Source organism: Rissa tridactyla, chromosome Z, assembly GCF_028500815.1.
Source record: "Rissa tridactyla isolate bRisTri1 chromosome Z, bRisTri1.patW.cur.20221130, whole genome shotgun sequence".
Taxonomy (NCBI): Eukaryota; Metazoa; Chordata; class Aves; order Charadriiformes; family Laridae; genus Rissa; species Rissa tridactyla.
In genome coordinates, this window is record NC_071497.1 from 28660032 (window position 1) to 28682494 (window position 22463).

Consider the following 22463-nt stretch of genomic DNA (forward strand, 5'->3'; position numbering starts at 1 on the left):
CATCTACATTGCTTTCCTGTAGACTACCCTCATCTGACTTAAATAATTCCTTAAAAGATAATTCCTGCTTAGATGTAGTATTTTATGATTGCTTCTGTTAAATTTAATCTTATTTTTTTCAGATTATTTCTTCAGTTGCTCAGGATCATTTTCCAATGGGAACTCTTAATTCTGTTCTTCACTGTACTGTTTGTGTATTCTGGATTCATGGCATCTTTCTGTCTCTCAAGTAAGCATACTACTTGACTTTGTTGCCAAACTTAATGGATAATACAGACTTCCTGGAGCGCTATGTTATGTTTCCCTTCCATTTGACAGGCAATTACACAGACTTATTTTCCAGTCAGTCTTGGATCCATGCTATGATACTTTCACCTAACATTGCTTTCTCTTTCCACATGAAGTAGAATCAGGAGTATAATAAAATCAACTAAAAACATCTACTAGTTCTTATGTATTCATCAAACTTCTTGCTCTGCAGATGACATTCATCTGTCATAACTTTTTCTCAACAAGTCATCTTCACTGTTACTCATCTCTTCTCTTGTACCAGTGCAAGTGTTTATACATAGGGTAGATGTCATGGTTTAAGCCCATCCAGCAATTAGGACTGCTCGCTCACTTCTCCCCTTGCCCAGTGAGATGGGGAGAAGAATCAGAAAAATAAGGAAAACTCACGAGTTGAGATAAAGACGGTTTAATAAGTAAAGCAAAAGTCACGTATGCAAGCAAGGCGAAACAAGGAATTAACTCACCATTCCCATCAGGAGGCAGGTGTTCAGCCATCTCCAGGAAAGCAGGGCTCCATCAGGTGTAATGGTTACTTGGGAAAACAAACACCATAACTCTGAATGTCATCCCCTTCCTTCTTCTTCCCCCAGCTTTCCATACTGACCGTGACATCATATGGCATGGAATATTCCTTTGGTCAGTTGGGGTCAGCTGTCCTGGCTGTGTCTCCTCCCAACCTTTTGTGCATTCCCAGTCTACTTGCTGGCAGGACAGTATGAGGAGCAGAAAAGACCTTGACTGATTAGCAACAACTAAAAACTTTAGTACATTATCAACATTATTCTCATCCTAAATCCAAAACACAGCACTATACTAGCTGCCAGCAAGAAAGTCAACTCCATCCCAGCCAAAACCATGACAGTAGATCATCTAGTCCAGTCTGTTCCCAGGGGTTGAATCTGACTGTGCCTGTTCCTTTTCTTATGGCACATTCTCTCCTTCACTTTCATTATGTTAATCTACTTAGGACTTGCACTTCTTATAGAAAATAATAGCAAATCAATTTGTTTTTTAATAGCCAGGACCTTGTGCCTTTGTAAACACTCCCCACATTTCCACAGCAGCCTCCAGATGGGGCACCTTATCCTTATCCCCAGGTTAACTGTACAGTCACAAGACAAGCAGAGACAGCAATAATACTTACAGCTTTGGCTGTAGTTATACAATGCATGACAAAGCTCACAAGTGTTTCTCATCTCAAATACCTTCCTGACAACCTCAGCAACATATTAATGTTGTTTGTGTAAAAGGAGGAAGCAGGTCTTGGGATATCTAAGGCTGCTGTTTAACTTGACCCTCTCCAACCATTTTTCTCCTCAGACAGAAGGATGATGCATACGTTAACATGTAGCAGACCCTCAAACAAGGAGAAGTCATTCAACATGGCCTTTCTGTGCACAGGCCACACCAGTTTGTCATGTAGCTCTTTTGCTCTTCTTAGCAATTTTTTATCCCTCAGATCCCACAGTTTTCAAAGTGGTGCATGACTCAAAGCAAAACAGAGATTATTTAGATCAATTAAACATCACTGCTTTTTGTCTATAATTTTTGAATGAAGGATATACTAAAGGAATCTGTGTACCCAACCCCAGCAGCTTTTACATTAACGATAGCCAGGTGGAAAGCCTGATAAAAACAGTTCTCTTTTCCTTTGCAGGACACTACCTACCCAGTCTAAAAAATTACCAGCATTCATGTTGCTTAAATTAATGGCAGGAGAATCTAAAGAGCTGGGCATGCAGACAGTTAAAAGATGCAACTAAGCATAATCACAAGGTTCAAAGATCTGGTATAAATCATCAAAAAATTGTTTTACACCCTAAACAAAGGTTTCATAAGATTCACATAATCATATCTGATCTAAATTAACAAATATATAAATTTTTTAGAAGAATTTATCTTCTAAATATTGCCTAGGTCTGAATCTTTGGATTGGTCATTCCCACTGCCAGACATTCCCACTGATGCCTCTCCACCAATGCTGTACATTTGAGGGTAGGGGTAAATCTGGGTTTTCAGATGACCCCACAGGCCTTATAGAGCAGATGTTGGACCCCTGGGAAACATCCTCAGTGTGCTTGACAGCATCTTACCATGCAGATAGCTGCAGTAACTGGAAAGTCCATTACAAGGGGTCATCTTCTACTCTAGTGAGAGACATCTCCCAGACCATCAGGTTCAGAAGAGCAGCCTGGCAAAAATGTTACACAGATTTGGGGGAAAAAAAACATGCAATAGCTGAACAACAGAGAACTAAACTATTCCAATTAGGCAATCAGCCCTGCAGAGGACAAGCTGGAGGACTTGGAAAACTCAAGTAATCAACATACCATAATATGAAAAATGTGCTGAAATGTTATCCACTGTTCTTGATGTCTGATATTAGGCTTGGTCATAAAATATGTTCTACTGGCTTTGAAATGCTGAAATTGAAAAATATATTTCCTTGTTAGTACTGAGATAAAACTGAGACCTTTCAAAGTTTTTAAAGGAAATTCAGAAAGAGAGATACTGCAAAATAACTAATAATTTGATCATCAAGGTTCTCTAGAGTAAAAGAGACTAATCAAGCAAGAACTTGATGCGTAATGTAACTATCATATTGTTGGCCCTTAAGACCTCATGCTCATATAACAGAAATCTCAGAAACTTGATATTTGCCAGTGTCATGTTTATTAACTTTTGAATTTTCCTTTTGCATTTGCTTTTGACAAAATTGCTTTCCAAATAAAAAAAAAGTTTTAAAAAATATTCTAATTCTGTTGTATTAATTCTAAACACATCCCTCATTGGCTACTGTACTATTTTCCCTGTTCATTAGTGAATAAAAGATATGAAAAATATATTTTATATTAAAATTTCAAATCTTCAGAGTTTCTGCCTTTAAAATGATCTCTAGAATTTCTTGATGGAATCGGTGTTATTAGTCATTCCAACATGTCAAAATGGTTTAAGGTTACAGATACCATATAGCTCACTAGATCTGTGGCAAGTTAACCCTGGCTGGATGCCAGATGGCCGCCAAAGCCACTCTGTCAGTCCCCTTCTCAGCTGGACAGGGGAGAGAAAATGGGATGAAAGGCTCGTGCGTTGACATAAGGACAGGGAGATCACTCAGCAATTACTGTCACGGGCAAAAGAGACTTGACTTGGGGGAAATGAGTTTCATATGAGAAATAAAACCACATCCTAAAAACACCTTCCCCCCACCCCTCCCTTCTTCCTGAGTTCATCTTCACTCCTGAAGTTTCTTTGCCTTCTCCCCTGCAGCAGTGCAGGGGTACAGGAAATGGTGGTTACGGTCAGTTCATCACACAATGTCTCTGCAGCTCCTTCCTCCTCAGGGCATGACCCGCCATGCTCTTCCCCTGCTACCCCATAGGGTCCCTTCCAGGGGAGACAGTCCTCCTCGAACTTCTCCAATGTGAGTCCTTCCCATGAGAGACAGTTCTTCACAAACTGCTCCAGTGTGGGTCCTTTCCATTCATGGGGTGCAGTTCTTCAGTTCTTCAGGAACAGACTGCTCCAGCCTGGGTCCCCATGGGGTCACAAGTCCTTCCAGCAAACCTACTCCCGTGTGGGCTCCTCTCTCCATAGGGCCACAGGTCCTGCCAGGAGCCTGCTCCAGTGCAGGCTTCCCACAGGGTCACAGCCTCCTTCAGGTGCATCCACCTGCTCTGGTGTGGGTCCTCCACTGACTCGGGTAGTAGATATCTGCTCCACCGTTAACCTCCATGGGCTGCAGAGGGATGACCTGCCTCACCATAGTCTTCACCGTGGACTGCAGGGGAATCTCTGCTCTGGTACCTGGAGTACCTCCTCCCCCTTCTTCTTCACTGACCTTGGTGTCTGCAGAGTTGTTGCTTTTGCATATTTTCACTTCTCTCTTTGGCTGTAGTTGCACAACACTTATTTCCCCTATCTTAAATATGTTATTCCAGAGGCACTACCACTGGTGCTGATTGGCTTGGCGTTGACCAGTGGCAGGTCTGTCTTGGAGCTGGCTGGCCTTGGCTCTATTGGACTTGGGGGAAGCTTCTACCAGTTGCTCACAGAAGCCAACCCTCTAGCAGCCCCACTACGAAAACCTTGGCACACAAACCCAATAGAACATTACAAGCAACAATCCAAACAATTTGGAAGCTTTTTGTACTCTTCTGAGAACAAAAGGCTGAACATCTACAATACCCAGCACAAAATAAACATCAAGGAGAGGACAGAGAGTGTATATCTATGTCTGGTGACCTTATTCAAAGTACAGACTCATAAAAATTTCCAAGAAAAATGTAAAGTGAGCAGAATCAAGGAATGTTAAAGAAATAAATTTGTAATACTTGCACATGAGATTGTTTGGCATTAAAGTTGCAGAGTCAAATATAGCTATACTAAGTTGTAAAGAGCTAAGAAAGTATTCTGCTAAGATATTGCCCTTGCAATCTTTGAAACACTGGAGTAAACAAAGGAGGTCCTGTCTAACTTCTTATCTAGCTCAAGATAACAGGTACAGACATACACAGATATTCTTTTTTAAGTGATCTGTAGTTGCTGTAGCAGCTGATGCGTTCTCATTTGTTTTTACTGCAACAGTAGCAGTTGAATATATTTAGTATGCCACAGAAGAAATAAGCACTAAAGAAAATCTGAACTTTGTTCTGGAGAATGATTTTGACATAGTAAGGAATACCTTAATACCTTAAGCTGCTAAAACATTTTGTTCAGAACAAAAACATACACTAAAGAACACTGAAAACAAATTATCTTTCTGATTTGGAAAACATTTTCATGGTTCTGCTGAGGAGATTCTTTGAATTTTGTAAACACAATTTGGTTTCTGACAGGTACAAATGAATTGTAAATGTATTTTGAAAGGCAGGACATAAGGGTAGATAATGTTATGGCTGGAAAAGGCAGTTTGCAGTTTGCACTCTTGCTTGTCTATAGGCTCATAAACCCTCAGAAGTACTGAGTCACCCAAATTTGTCAAACTGGTACTTGATTATTTGCAGGTGATCCAAATTGATGTGACACTTCTTAAGTTTGAAAAATTAGCTAGCTGTTAAGAGCACTCTGTAGAGAATAGATTCTGTCCAAAAGAGAAGTCTTCTTTTTCAAGTTGTTACAGAGATTTGTTGTGTTAGAACTGGTTAGGCTAACTAGCCTCTTTGTGATTAGCTCATATATAATATTTCTTCTTCTAATAAATTTACACAGCAGAAACAACCACTCAATCTTTTCCAGGCATTTATTTGGAGAAGCAGCAGGTAGGTATTTCCATTACCATCCCACACGCTTAATCTTTTCATACTCCTTCAGAAGAATATAGTTTTTGACACTAAATAATATTTTGACTTTCCAGGTTATTTCTTTCATGGCAGTGGAATACCACAGTGTACTGACCATGGTATGTTTCCTGTAAACTTTCCTCTAGTTCAAAAGTAAAGCTCAATTTAACTATATTCATAACCCTCTTGTGTTCACTAGCTGTGAAATATTTAAATGCTTGATATCTAACTGCATATATACCCGTAAAAAGAATTTGTTAAGCTTGGCTGCTTGAAGATACCCTTACAATGAATTTTATATTATATTTTTGATTGTAAAATTGACAGGTTTGCTCTTCATGCTGTGCTGATGTGTTGTGCTTATAGCATCCAGTCCTAGAACTGACAAAGTAACGACATGTTGAGTTCACCCATTCCACATGAATTATTAATTTTAGTTAATGATCTGTACCACATAAATTATTCTCTGAAGACCTGTGTGCAAACATTACAGGAGCAACCAACCTGAATGTTCTTCAGTCTCTTTCTGAGCAATCTGCAAACCCAAAAGGCAAAAAACCCAGTTAATTGGTACTTCTGCTGCCAAGTAGACAATTGGAGCATTTGGCCTTTCCTCTCCTGATTTAGGTAGTGCTGTGCTTGATGCTGGTCTGAGGTGGAGTAAACCACAGTTTTCAATCAGAAGCATACCAAGGGAATAAGCCATTTATAATTTAAGCTAATGTGGCAGCTGGCTATTGTAGTCCAGCCTTTTCCATTAGTCCCTGTGTTGAATTCATGCCACCTTCCCTCTGCTGGCTCTAGCATTTGTCTAACTATTCACTCAGCAGTGCTCTGTCAGAAAACAAACCTGCCAAAAAAAGCAAATAGTTTTCTGTTGAATTTTTGTGCTAAAATAGGTCAGGGAAGGGCCATACAAGCACCGGTTCTTTCAGGAACATGAGGCCAAAAACGACACATTACCTTTGGCTGCCGTGAAACTGTGGCCTGTATTATGACAAAAAAACCTGACAAGAATAAGCCAAAACCTCTGTCTGCTTAATTGTGGTGCTCTTTCAAGCTTGTTGATGTGAAATATGAGTCAGAACTCATAACTATAAGGTCTCTTCAGTATACCAAAGGGGACAGATCTTTTAAGAGAAAGATAGCCATTCATTTCAGTAAGCTGGTATTACTAATAGAAAAATGATCCAAACATTATGCTCAAAGTTGAGAGCTGAAATCCTTATATGGTGTGTCAGATGGCCACTCCATTTTCCTTCACACTGTGGCAAATGCACAGCACCTGGAAAACCAGCAAAGGAAAATTGTGTAACACATGAAATTTTTAAAAAAAATTGTTTGATGCTTATCTTAAAATCAATAAAAAATTGTTCCTTCTTCCAAAATAAAACATTAATTTTAAAACCAGATATAGAGTGGTTATTTCTTTTAATTTCTATTGGTGTTTTTTTTTTTTTATTATTTCCTTTTGGAGGCTACCAGTCACTACATTATGTGGGGTCTGAATTCAAGGGTTCCAGCATGCGGCATTAGCTCCAACTCTAGGGGAACCTCCCACCCTCTTTTCTGTCCCATGACCTAATGCAGTAAGTCATTGGTGCAGACCTAGATGCAAAATTATCATGTCCAAGGGGCACACCCAAAACTTGGATGCTTCATGGCTCATAACAAAATATATGTACCCATCAATGGGAGAATCTGGTGCAGAAGCCAACTGCGTGGGGTTCAGGACTGAGATATGAAAAATTTGTCAGCTGTATCCTGAAACTTTTTTCTATAGAAAATTGGCATGGACAATGGCTTGATTTTGAAGATGTGTTCTCACAGAACTAGGTACCAAGCAAGACTACTTCTTATTTTGCTTTATGTTCCATTTTCAATTTTTTTTTGTGCTTTAGAGGATATCCAAAAAAAAGCATTGATTACTACAAGAAAACTAAGGAGCTGACTGGCCCACCACTGTGAAGCAGAATTCGTTAGAGATTGCAGCGTATACAACTGACACAGTGATCTGGAGCCTGTTTCTCATGAAACAGAGAAATAATACTATAGTGCTGTTTATTTCTATGTGAAACTCTTATTTGGCCTCTACCTATCATTTCCAAATAGATCAAAATCACCAAAACTGATAGCTGGATTCCCCTGTCAAATCGGTTGGAACCTAATCCCGTTACTGACCTCAATAGTACCACTCTTGATTTTCTTAGGAAAAAAAAGGAAATTTTTCGATGTTTGGTATTTGATTTCAAAGATCTCCTGTCAGCCAAGGACTCTGGAATCAGAGGGACCTTTTCCACACACTTGACCACTTAACCCAAGACTGTGCATTCTGAATCCTTTTCCATTTCTGTTTTCCTCTTAGCAAGCGCATACCTTCTTTTCATTGAAAAGGAATGACCCCACTCTCTCTTGATTTTGTTCTGCTGCTGTTCTCTACTCTTAGGGACTAAGTCCGATTCTATTGTAGAAGCAGGACAGGTGAGCTGGCAAAGACTCTTGTCTTTGCAAGTAAGTAAGATAGCTTATTTGAACACTTACAAGACAGTATTTCCTTGGTCTGTGCAACTTCTGAAACAGCTATTGGAGGTATCTAGCGTACCCTGGCTTGGGGTCCAAGGCCATCACCTGCAGGTCTGCTATTTGGACTGCAGGTGCAAGCAGGACAGTGATGGTATGTTGGCATTTGGCTAATGGGGTGCCATTTGGCTAGTGGGGTGGCCTTGGCGTGAAAAGAGTAGAGGCTGCTGACAGCATTAGGCATTGCAAGTCAGGTGTTCTCAAGGCAGGCAAGCTTGCCTAGGGAGGTTGCATAGCTACTGAAGCTGGATGCACTGGAAGCTGGAAGCCGCTGAAGCTGGAAAGGTGGGAAGTCCCAGCCCTGGTGCAAAGGGACTATTTGGCATGGTGGGTGTAGCATGACCTAATGAAGTAATAGATGCTGCAGGAGCAGCACCCTGGATGCCACCTGGGCTGTGGCTGCTGTGCTGTGGTAAAAGAGATGGGGCGAGGGGGGCAACAGAGGATTTAACTTCTCCCCACCAATTGCTACAGCAGGGTCTGAAAGTGTTGGATGAGCTGTGTATGAAGTTGTAAAGGCACTTCTGACTTGGGTGATTGCGTTAGCATTTCTCTTGGCAAGTTGTAACCTGGGTGCAGATGTTTGTGTGCTCTCCTCTGGAGCTGCTGTGAATAGATCATTCTCCTCCTTAAAAGAAGTTCCCTATGCAGGCTGGGCATTGGGGATTCTTCTCAGGTGATGTTGGTCCAGTGAAAGGGCTGCCAGTGTTCTATTTTTAACCTCAAAGCTTCTTTAGCACTTTAGTAGCAGGTGGGGATATCCTCTCCTAAAATTTGTGTTATAGTAGAGGAGCAACTTAAAAATGAAAAGGAAATGAGAGTTGCCACCACCTCAAGACTGAAAACCACAAAGATATGACAGCTAAGAATTTTAATTGCAATTGACAAACATGGATATGAAAGAAAGGACTATCAGGGCATCCCCAATCTGCAGTTTAGGCTGAAGAAAATTTTATGATACAGTTCTGTCAGGAAGTAACCAACCTTGTGATTTCACCAATTGGGAGCAATGAAGCGTGGAATTTTCAAAGGCATACAAACTGATTTAAAAACCCAAACACCTTCAGTGTGGAATGAGTTTGTAGGTAATCATATGATGCTGACTTGTACCTTCTCACCATTCAGCAGATACCACAAGAAAATGGCACATATGTAGCAAGATGCATAGCAAAGGCCAAAATAAATCATGATGTGATCTTTGTTTCATGGGTTGAAAGTAATTGAAAATAACCAACCTATATTTTTTCAGCATTTCTACTAGTCAAAAAATAAACAACCTACCTCAAAAACTCCTGAACATGAGCTGAGAAACAAATGTCAATCAGAGCAATTTGCTACTATGCTCATCTCCCATATTGCAAAGGCTTATTTCACCGGAGCAGAAATCTATCCCACTAGAATATTTTGAGAGTTATTTCGCATGTAGAGAATTTGACATGCCTCCCTGGCTGCTGCTTCTTCTAGCATGTCAGGTCTTGGAAAATCCCATCACTTTCTGGTGAATCCATAAAGATGGAGGTGACAAGTGAAACTTCTCATGCACTCAATTTCAAAAATTCTCAGAGGTTGTCTCCTTCCGAGCAGTTCCTTCTTGAACATTTCTTCATAAATCAGTCCATGCTTTCCATGCTTATCCCACCAAATTGAGTGAAACTGGACACTTTCAACAGTTTCAGTGTCCCAGAGATTTTCCAGAAAGCTGAGGGGTGAAAAGCCATGACTTTCATCAGAGCTCCCTTCAGAATAATTGAGGCACCCTCTTTTTCTGCAGGGTGGATTATTTGAAGTTTGGAAGGCCTTTCCTTCTCCTAAGGCAGTGTCACATATGTTATTCTCATTTTCTTGGGGGTATAAGTATATGCAGTCAATATAGCTGTTTATTAAAATGGGGGCTTCTCCATTCTGTATTTCTGTACGGGTAAAGTAAGACACATGAACTTTGGAAGATAAAAACTTCATCTTTTCAAACTGGTGGAATGCATCTTTGGTACCTTTCTTTGCCATGTTACTGACAACCAAAAATTGATTGAAAAACAGTCAAAACTGTTGTAGGTAGATACTCTAAAGTATTCAGACACCTAAGTGTATTCACCAGTAATGAAATCTAATAAAATATTCCCAAAGTTCCTGGATATCTAACTTTCATTTTGTGCAAACGAAGTTCATATCTACATAGTTTTTCTGGGCCTCCTATAAGCTGTGCAGTCTGAATATGTCCATATGTACATAGGAAAATAAATAAGTCATCTGTACATTCAAAAAATGAATTTTCTACAAATACGGCTGTATTCCATTCACTGAAGTGCACCATGAGGGTATTTTTTAAAACCTCAACAGTTCCACATGTTTGCAGGAGAAAGGGTATATAGATATTTGATCAAATAATCTTTACTGGGCCTTTTCGATGCTGTAGCACTGCCAATACCATATGTTGGTTTTCCAGAACTTTGTTTAGTGTGATCTCTTTCTATTTGCAGTTCTGTGATAATGTTCTCCTCTTCTGCAAGTAAAAATCATATGTAGCATTTTGTAAATTAATTCCTCCAGTTCTGTGTCATTAAACATTCTACTGTCAGGGCGATCTGGTGTTTCTTTATTTGGATATATGAACAGTTTCAGACATCTAAATAAAGATTATGTAGGTGCCTTGTGGGATTTGTCAAAAAGCTTAGGTATCAAAAACCCACCAAAACCTGGAGAATGAGGCACTTAATTGGTGCCAGGACCTTCAAAATTTCACAGAGCAACTGTTCAGTTTTTGAAATTCTGACCCTTTCATTTTCTTGGAATAAAGATGCAGGGCTTGATGCAGTTACTCATTCTTGATCTGAGAAATATAGTGCTGGGGGACAGGCAATACCACTGAGGCAAGATGTTACAATTGCAATGCTATATGGATGATAAATCCCTCCTCGTACCTTCAGAAACCCTTGTGAAATATTCTTTTGCATATTCTGTGTTACCCTGTCTATAGCAAATCAACAGGGAGAGAAAATAATTTGTGAAACACCTCTTCATAAAGTATTCTTACTACATACTGGAGATTAATTTTAATAACAGAAAGTAGCAGTGAAAATGTGCTGGAACAGGCTTCAGTATACCAAAAGTAGATATTTTCCTTTTTTATTCCCTGAACTGCACCTGAAAGAAGGCTGTACTGCTGGGTAGAAATAAATTGTATGGCATATTTTCCAACAACAAGAACCTGATTTGTCACCCTCATGCATGTCAAGAGATACTTATTCTATAATCCTTTATTTAGACCCCACTGCCAAGAAAAGTTTTATACTGAGAAGTGAAGGAAAAATATTATTTCACAGTTGCATGCTGTAAGACCAGCTTTCCTGCAGACCTCCAAAGCCTTATTTCTGTCAAAAAAGCTCAAATTAAAAGAGTCAATTGGACCTGGAACTATGCACAAATAAACACGAACTTCCTATGAGTTTTCATTTACTCTTGTTTTAGGCTGTAGGGTTTTTTTCTGACTATCTGATTACCAAGTGATGAAGAAAGGTGTGGGTCTTTAATAAAACACATGTGACATGTAGTCTTGTTGTTGTTACCACTTTGCTACAGTGACAGAGTATTTTTCAATGAAGTGCTATCTGATATTAAAAAAAAACAAACCAAACCAAACCAAAGCAAACCAAAACCAGGAAGAAATTCTTACAAGTTCTGTCTTCAAGAACCTCAGTGTATTAAATAAAATGAATAACCATATTTATGGTAGGTTGATTCTTTCTAGAGTACGGGTGAATTATAGGTGAAGTCGAAATGAGTAGCCTACAAAGACACATGCGCATATGAACACATATATATATACACCAACATAGATGCAGAGCTAGACAGGTGTGATTCGCACAGGGGGATGTAGCAGGGCTCTGCTCTATTGCAGCAGGAGGTGCTGGTCTGTTACGAAACCAATAAGAAAGGCACTCAGACTCTCTAACATATAATTTATAATGTTATTTGTTAGAGCTAACACTATAAGGAGAGAACAGCATAGATAACCTATGTCGCCTTAGATGCTGGGTATCCTGGGTGGTGTCGCCTCACACTGGCCTCAGATCCACGCAGGGCAGACCCCATCCACAGAAGAGATTCTGCCATTGTGGTTGCTTGAGCTATTATCGGGTTTTCTTAGAAGGAAAGATCTCGATTCATCATTTCTACTGTCAAACCAATAGACTGCTCACATCAGAAATTCTTGCTGCACAGTTTGATAAAGGCAAAATGACATAGGTGAGATAACCACTGGTACCCAGTAGCAGCTGCCTGCAGGCTCCTCTGCTACCGTGACCCGAGTTTATTCTGAGACCAAACGATCTGTGCAGCACAACACAGACCTGAAGCCCATGTACATGCAGTGCAGCACAGCACAGGCCTGGGCTCACTCAGCTTAACTGTAGTGACTTTGGTTCATTTAGCACCCGTATTACTGAGATGTACTAACAGTAACAAATTGACGTAACATATAAAAGCTAGGTGAGGCAAACAAACACGGTCCATCTAGAAATGTTAGGTCAGGCAGGGGAGACAGGAGCTTCTGTGGCTTTTTGGCCCTTGCAGACAGATGTGTTTTTCAGGATTTTTAATACACTATCTACATCTAACACCACACTCATTATAACAATTTCTCCCTAATGGGTCCTGATAGTGTTTGATGGGTTTAGTTGTCATAGGCCACACCTTGCAGCATATGATAACCCCCATCGGTGTTATGTGTGGGTTTCCTCTGGACAGATGGTAGCATTCTTCAGAGTATAGATCACTACACTTAAAGATGATAGTTCCTGTCTCCAGTGAATCTCTGCTTTCTATCACTGCATCTTTCTGCATGGATTCCAGGAGAGATCAATGAATTCCACCTTTAATTCCAGGACACAGGCCACAAAAGGCTGCATCAGTAAAATCTGGGGTTTTTTATATATATATATATATATATATATATATATGTATATATATTTATATATATACTTTTTATATATTTCTATTTATACACACACATATGTATATAACTTATAACAACTTATAATAACTTATAACAACAAAATCATGATTTTATGAAAGTAACATTCATTTTCAAAGCAGCCCAAAAAGTTTCCATCCCCTAGCCCTGATGGTGTCATTTTGGCATAGGCATTAAAGGGCGAAGTAAACTTTCCACAGGTAAAATTGAAAGTGTAATTAGTCATAGAATCCATCACATAATGACCAAGATATGCAGGTAGAACTGTTATCCAAGTAATTATATTATACATCTGAATTCTTAAACACACCAAAATAGTATGTTTAAACCACCACATAGGAACACGAAAAGCAAGTAAACCACACAGCGCATTCGGCAGGTTAAGCTGCATTGCATCAATTTTTTTTTTTCTTTAAAAACGTATGAACGACAAACAGCTTGAGAGAAGGCAGCTTCAAAACTTGGAACTATCCAGAAACCACCACACAGACAAGTTTAAGCCTTAAAGGAGATACAAATTAAATCCGAGCTAATAATTCATAAACAATAATTTATCTAATCAATATAGGCTTTATTTTGCAAATCGCCCATGAAACATTTTCTGATTATATCAAATGTAATTTATTGCTTGATTTGCTTAATTTATTTTCAGAATAATTTATGAAATAATTAATGGTTGATGGATTAGAGAAGTAATTGACTGGAAGTATTTAATATTCAAAATTCAATTGGCTTTGGTTACTTTTAATTGGAAACAAGACTGGAGCTATTTCAATTCTTTATCTCAATGGGTAACGCCTAGAACCCATTACTCATGTTAATATTTGCACTTTTAAATTGTTTCCTTCATATAATTCTGAAGATTTTCCTAAAATTTACCTTTCTACTCAAAACACTGGTTCTTCAAAACTCAATACACGTATTATTCAAATAAAAAGAATTAACATAGTACCAACTACAACAGAATGCTAATTTGTTTGGGAGTGCAGACAATGTTCTCAGACATTAATATGTTATTACTGGCATTCTTCTAGTAGTATCAAAGGTTCATCTACAAAAATGCTTATTAACATGCTTAAAGGAGTAAGTGCAAAACAGGTTTAAAAAAATAAATGCCACCACCATTTAGCAACCACACTAATTCAAGTACAGGAATACGGGAATAAAGCCATAGCTTTTTTCCTTAAAAAAAAAATAATAAAATAATATCCTTTATTGTTGTCCTTCTACAATTAAAAAGAGAACCGGATAGTATAGAACATCAATATTTTGCCACTGAACAACTTTGGAACTGACAGCTTCTCATAGGCAGCTAAGCTGCCATTTAACTGCAACATTACTCTCAGTCTTAACCACAGTTGTGCATAATACCACAGCAGTGTCCCTAACCTCTTGGTTAATTGCCTGCTGCACTGTCATAACATGTCAGACAAATTCCAAAGCTGAAAGAGTTCAAAATTTAATGGAATTCAAATGGCATTACTGTTGTTTTGATTTTTCAGAATATTTTATGACAAGGTCACTGACTTTCCACACTATCTTATGTCTACATTTCAACATACGTTTTTCAAAATGAAATACGTCTGGTCCTCACCTGACAGCCACATTAGAACCTCATCTGCACATGTCACAATACTGTCACCATCCTAGAGATTTACTCAATGATTTTCATCTTCATTTCTGATCATTTAGAACCATAACTTCATTAAAGAGTCTTTGATATTTTTAACCTAGCTCTTGGTGGTAGAAGGGAGAAGCTCTAATATGTAACCTTCACGTTTCATAGGAACTCATCCAGAACAGGGAGATGCTAAGTCTGGCTTGCTCTGGGCAAATTCTATTTTTTCCCTTAAAAACCCAAAGCAAACCAAACCAAAGCAAAGCAAACCAAACCAACAAACCAAACAACAACAACAACAAAAAGCCCCATGCACAAAAACCCCACAAAAACCCCACAAGCCACCCCCAAAAAACCCAAAAAAATTAAAAAAACCCAAAACCAAACAAAAAACCCCCTCTGTCTTGATGTTTCTTATCAGCAGATGTTTCGGGATTTTCCAGACAAATAACAATTGCACTTGCATAGATGGGCAGTTCAAACAGTCCACAGCCTATAAATTTGATCCATCTGCCATGTTTACTAAGCTTGTATACCTTGACTGTACACTGCAAGTAACCATATTTCTATCTGGAAAATTATGGATAAACATATGGTAATCCTACTCATAAAAAATTCAGGTTCACCTGGATCTTTCTTTTTGTCTTTGTATGAGAGGAATTTCGCCTCTTACCTCCACTGATGCAACAGATAGGTCCCTGTTGCAAGTATAGGAAAGCCTAAATGTACAGCTATTTTACATTTTCTTTAAATGGTGGGTGAGCTTCAAACTATATGAGAAGGTATGTATTCAGACATTCAGCTGATACCATAACAATTTTTTGTCACACTTGGGTAATCTAGGTTACTGACAGAAATTCCCACTTAAGTATATTCTCCTGCGGTCCATTTATACAGTTGAATAGAATGATTATGTAGATAGTCATTTCTTCACACCATCACTAGACGCAAAGCAGTCCAGCCATTATTTTCACTGCTTTATTGTACATACTGATTCTGATTGCTTCACTTTATCACAACTTTGTAATCCTAAAACTGAGACAACAGAAGAAGTGAAAATAACTTTTTCACTTCTTGGCATAACTTTTTTTTTTTTAGTCACACAGATACATTATCATAGAATCATAGAATGGGTAGATATTGTGGCTAAACAGAGATATAAAGCATTTAAAATTTTTACCATCAATTTAGGACGACACATATTTTGAGTGGCTCCAGTTCAATAGAGTTTTGCAAAATATTTCAAACAAATGATACCATTATTGTTATTCTTTGCATTTAGCAATACATACAATGTCTATTAACTAAGAATCCTGAATTATGAATATATCTTAAATATTTTTACTGAAGGATTTTATTGTGGTCTGGACCAGGACTTTTTCAGAGAGTAGACTTGAACAAGAAAGGAAACAATATTCATATATACACATAATAATAACAATTAATACTTCACAAGTGAAAACCCAAACACAGGGAGGTGTCAAAGAGAAAATTTTCTGTGCAACAGTAAGTTGGCCTTCATTTAATGCTCACCACATTTTTCTTTACAGGACTCCTTCATATTCAATATGGCTGATATTAAATGGTTACTGGCCTGCTACTTAGAGGGTTTTTGATATTTTTTTTTGGTCCTTTAATGGTTCTAGGCCTTGGTTAAGGCAAACTAGTAGAAGCTTCTCATTGTAGATTCAAATATTTAACTCTTTTCATGAACTCTTTAATAGGTTATTTATATGGTACTTTTGTACTTCACGTGTATTAATTTATCTTCACAAAAGTTCTGGGAGGGGAAGGCATTGTATTATGCTTATTTTCTGATGGCAATCTGAGACACAGAGATGCGGGTGAAAAGTGCTAAATCATTCAGAATACCCTGTCAAAGATGTAGGACTTGATTTTACAGAACACTTAGCATTTTACAGACTTTATAAATACAAAGAAAAGTTCCAAGTAAAGTTGTTGCTCAACAGTTTTTCAAATCAGACTCAAGTTCTCTTCTCAAACGCTCCAAAAATAAGGAATATATAGCTGCGGACCACCTTAGAAAAATGTGGTATAAATGACTTGCCTGTCTCCACATGGCTCATGCAAGAGGAAAATGTAGAATATGATCCTCCAGGGTTGTTTAATTCTTGTGTATTTAAGTTGCAAGGCAATATCTGTTTGTCATTTCCTAATTTCAGATACTTGATCTGATGTGTATGTATGTGCACACGCACCTGTGCATGGGTTTTTAAGAGGTAAACTGATTTACGTGTTGTATGGTATGTGATAGAAAACAAAAGAACGATGAAATGTATCTTCATCTCTTTTCCAGACCATGGAAGGTGGATACTTCAAGACTGCTGTTGGCTTGCTCATGGCTAGCTCTCCATTCATTCATTGTTACCACCATTAGCGTCTTATCTCAACATCTTTGCTTGCCCAGTTGAGCTCTTCATTTGCCAATGTTAGACCTGCTTCTCTGCTTGCTGTATATTTTACTCAGTCATAGTTGCAGTCACCATCAGCCCTGTATAGCAAACCCACTTTAGTAATTTGTCTTAACCAACTGCCCTCCAGTACCCTTAAACTGTCAGTTCCCCTTTACCTTTCTCTGTACCACATGATCTTTTTAAGCTTCTTGTTCAACTGGTAAAGGTGAATTGTCTTGAGATTTAACAGCCAAAGCCTAAGGGGCGTCCAAGGGTTTCTGCCTTCACAGTATTTCAGTCTCATAAATTGGTCAAATTTATGAAAATTTTCACAAAGATGGCAAAGCATGGCTCACACAAAGGCCACCCATGCCAATATTTTAACACTTACAAATGAAGGTACTATATTTTTTCATATAAGAAATTTCCATACTTTTTTAAATGGGACACACTTCTTGCCTCTCATCTCATTTTCAGAAATAACTACATTAATAAGATTTAGTCTATAGTTCCCAGACCCTATTGAGTATACTGATTGTACAGATGTGATTTGGTTTTGGTTTGGGCACATGATGATATTTTTGTTCCATCAGAGCATGAAATAATGGAATTTATGTTCACTTTATACTTTTTATACTGCTCTAAATCAGTTCCAGGTAGAGAGATGACACCTATTTTAACACATAAACTTACAGAAGTAAGTTTTTTATGGTGTTTTAAATAAAAAGTGAATCAGTAGTGAGTTTGTTCTCCCATAATTGACACAAAATCATAGTGGTTTTGGTACTCAGAGCTTAACATTGGTTTTACTCCTGTTACATAGTGGTTACACGCATATTCAGCATGAAAATTCTCACCTCCGGTGATTAAAGTTTAGAAAAGTTTGGCAAGTGAAAACAGGGTCTTGTAGTGTGAAATGTCAGTTACCCATATGATTAACAATGCTAAGAGTTCAGTGTGTAATAAAGAAAGTATTAAAAACTGAGAAACTTCAAAAGAAAGTCAAGATTCCAACGTACATTCATTTAGTGGAATTCTAAATTCATCTAGTGAAAATTTCAAATTCTCAGAATACTCCACTAATAATTAAAACTCAAGGAAGTAGAGAAGAAAATATGTGAAACATAATAGCAGCAGGTATCTTAATCAGGCATCCAAATTGACTGGAAATTAACCTCAAAGTTATAACAGTAATCTGGATCTGTGTGAAAAGAAAGAGCTTCTTTAAGAAAAAATAGCTTAAAAAGCATTAAAAACTCACCCAAACAAAAATGATTCAATTAAAATAAAAGGCTGAAAATACCTCTGAAGTGAAGAACCTAGTATTTAGTAAAGAATTATTAAAAAAATATACCTATCCATAGCTGTTTCTAAGAATGCAGCATAAAGTACGTTCGTAGTGAAAGTCTCCACATATAAAAAATGAGAATTAGTTACTTGAGCAAGAGCTACTTACTGGCAGGTTTTAGGGAAAAAGGTATTTTTTAACCAATTTCTTTTTTTTTGCAATTTTGTATTCCCACAATTGGAGCAGGGAAGTAGATTCAATGGAGGAACCGTTGACATCTGAATTGTATTTCCCATGTTCCTAAGTAACAACAGAAGAACAAGGAGCTCATAGCAACTTTCTTTTTCCCTGTTTCCTGCTCTCCTACACCCAAAAAGTAAATTACAGAGCACTTTTAGAAAACAGTAATAAGTAAGCAAAAGTCAATTATTGCATGCGTACAAGAGAAGAGGCAGCACAGAGAGAAACTTGACAATGAGATTTACCAACAGTGAGAATGAAAAATTACTCAAGGCAAAATTCCATTTGACATCAGTAGAAGGATGAATATGCTCTCTTTGTTGGTTGGCATGATCAATATACATTGAGCTAGGAGTAATGGAATGATAAAAAAAGCAAAATTCATTATGATGATCAGAGCACGTCTTCCAGCTGTGGTCTAGACAGCCAATACATCTCCTACAGAAGTCAACAGAATTTCTTGGATTCATATGGACGAAGTATCTGAAACTATGAAGGTACCAGGTAATGTTATTGGGAAATCCTAGAAGCTTGAGTATCTTAAAAATAGACTGGACAAAGCACTGGAGAATATCAAGTAATTAGTAAAGCTCAGTGGTAAGGACCTAGCTTAAAATTCTGAAAACAGCACAGAAGCAGGGTAAACTGAACCCATGGAACAAACAAAATCATGTCTGAATCTACAATACTGTGTTTTTGATGACATGTTTTTATGGTTTGACATTGTAATCCATAATTTAGTTTAATTCTCAGTCTATGTGGACAATCAGAACTACTAATGAGAAACAACTCCTTTTTCATACATTTTTATAAAAACAGGGAAGTGGGTCAGGGAGTGACAAGAGATCATTAATTATAAAGATTTTACAGTATATTTGTATGAGTACATAAAATGAAAATGGGTAATAACATTAAAACTTGTCTTGTCAAATACATATTTGTTGGATTTCTGACAAAACAATTGCCTGTGCAGGCTGGAAGTTTAACAGGAACATTTATTATAGTTGTGCTCTCTAGCACCATTGTAACAAATTATACGTTCAGCTTTCCATCGTGCAGCTCTTGATTTTCAGGGCTATGTACTGCAGGGATAAAGACTCTCTTTGAGCTCAAACATGAAATCCGCAGTCTTGATTCAGGAAGACTTTTGAATATATTCAAACTCTTTCCTAGACAGAGGTGGGATTACAGAGTACTAGGCAGAGTGCTCGTGTGCTTAAGTGTTGTTGGACTTCAAGAGTATGAGGATTTTGCTCACATTCTCAAAAGGAAGGAAAAGCAGGGACTGTTTGGCCTCTAGCCATACTCTGGACCTCCTCTTCACCACCCCCATATAAACTGCTGAAGTTTGTGTGTTGAGAAGGAGTTCTGTCACAGGGGTATTGGGTGCAGTGTGCTCTGCATTGGGAAAGCCCTGTACTACAGGAAGGACAGTATTGCTGAGCAATCTGTGACAGACTAGGAGAAGTTGCTGCATCGGGGCAAGGAGCCATAAGCTAGGCAAGTTCTCTGTGACACCGTGTCTTTAGGGGTGCTGCAGATGTGTTGTAAATACGAAAGCATTGCACCGTACTAGGAAGCATGGAAATAGTAGGTAACCTCAGAAAGATGGATAGGTGTTCTGGATGTGGACCTAAGCTGTTCAGGTTTTAGAAGCTTGAAATGTATGACAGAGATGTGACATTATGCTATGTGGCATGTCAGTGTTGGCCGTTAAGAAATCCTTAGTCAAAGGGCATAATGGCACTGTAAGGTTGGTAATGGCTGGAAGCGAGGTACGAATTTTTGTCGTGAGGCTGATGTGAGAACAATAACCTGCAGAATCACGGGGAGTTCTCTGGGGTACAAGATACTGACAGAACCTATAAAATATATATGTTAAAATGCAAGATGTGAGGAACATTTTGCAAGTCCTATTCGACCCTTTGTAAGAAACAAGTCCCTATGAAAATGTCAGTGTGACACAGAATATCTGTAAAGTGAAACTCACTGGGAGCAACAAATTGCCACTTATGTAAACAAGCATGGGAAATCCTCTGTGGACTGTGAGCAAAAATATGTAGAATGTACAAGTGTCAACAGTTTTCTAACATGTACTGCAAAACAGATCTAAAAGCTTCCAAAGTCTGAAAAAGCTTATCTCCTACCTACTCCCCCCTCCCCGCCCCATCATTTTGCATAGACACATTTTGCTGCTGTTGCTGAAATAGTTGCCCAAGCAAGGAAACTAAATAGTTAAAATAGCTCGAGTAAAAATTTTGCATTTCAAAGTTTCTTTCAGTTAGATAAGATTTTTTTGTGAGTTATCTCACCACATTTTACTGGTAGATTTATTGTCTGGACCGTGCTTGTCGCAGTTGTCTCTAAATTTCTCTCCCTTCTTTTCTGTTCCAGCAACCTAAATGTTTTCACAGTCATTCCACATGACAGTAACCGCATTGGTCCCTGCCTCACCCCACTGTGAATTTAAGCAGCAGCTAAGGATATGTCATCTCCAAGACATCTCAAGGATACTTCATTCCACACGCACCCTACCTCCTTTCCCTGCCACACCTCTAAACTGCGGACTAACAAAGAATTATAGTAGAGAATAATGCATTGGATTTATAGGATATAAGACAATACCCATCGAGGACAAGGCCATCTATGCCACTTCAGAAAGGTGTTCTCATCCCTCCTTCTTGTCACTCAGTCATCCTTCTTCTGCATGCTAAACACGGATTAAGGATCAGAGAATCTTCATAGTTCATGATTAGTCATACAAATGTGAACATTTCTCAAGGCACACCATATAACAGACAAAAAGCAGGCAATAGACAATGTCCACGTTTTTTTGTGTGAGTCATGAGTGACTGAGTCCTTTATCATACTACTTGTTTTGTTCCTTTCATTTGTAAATTTTACTTTTTTCTTTTCTTTTAAAAAAATTCTTCAATATTTTGCTTAGAAACACAAATGTTGCTAAGTTGATTTTTGTCATAACAAGTAACCTGTGTGAATGTAAGGTGCTGCAACATTTCTTTTTGACTAGCAGATAATGAAAATAAATGATCTAGAAAACTCTAATATTTGTCTTTAATTGAATTTAATCCTGACAGATCTCATAATTTTGATAGTTTGCCTAGTTTGTCAAGAAAACTACATGGTGCTTTCTTTTCAATCTTCTTTCTCAACCATTATTTCATGTTTCACTTTCCGTTTTTATGAGGTCATTGATTTATGTAAAACAGAGACTGATAGAAGGTGATTATTTTTCTGTTGAACAAAGCTGGATTGCTTGAAATTTATAGGAAACTTCACACCTATATTCTAAAACTTTACGGACTTTGACAACTCAAAATAACCATGTTCTTCCCACTCCCCTACGCATGCTAATTTAAGTTTCACACCCTCTATGGATTGTGCAGTAACTAGGTGCAGCCTTTTTTAACTTGGCATTTCTCATCTTGGTTGTTGGTATTTCTTGTCTTTTATAAAAATGATATTTCTTATTTTTTATAAAACTTCCTTGTGATGCCAGAAGAACTTTCCACATGGATTTTCCGCCCTTACTTTTTACTTCTTTCTCTTTTACCTTTATTTCATTGAGATCCTGTTCAGCAAGACAATAAATTTTATCAATGGTATAAAATATACTTTTTTGTAAGAATTAAGAGTGCAGAAATTCAGGTTGCATTTAGAATATTCAACAGCTGTCTATGATTGCTTGTTTTCATATTTTAAATAGCAATCCTTTGCAGCTTGTTTTTGATGTCTTAATTTGTAATGCATATATTTCAAT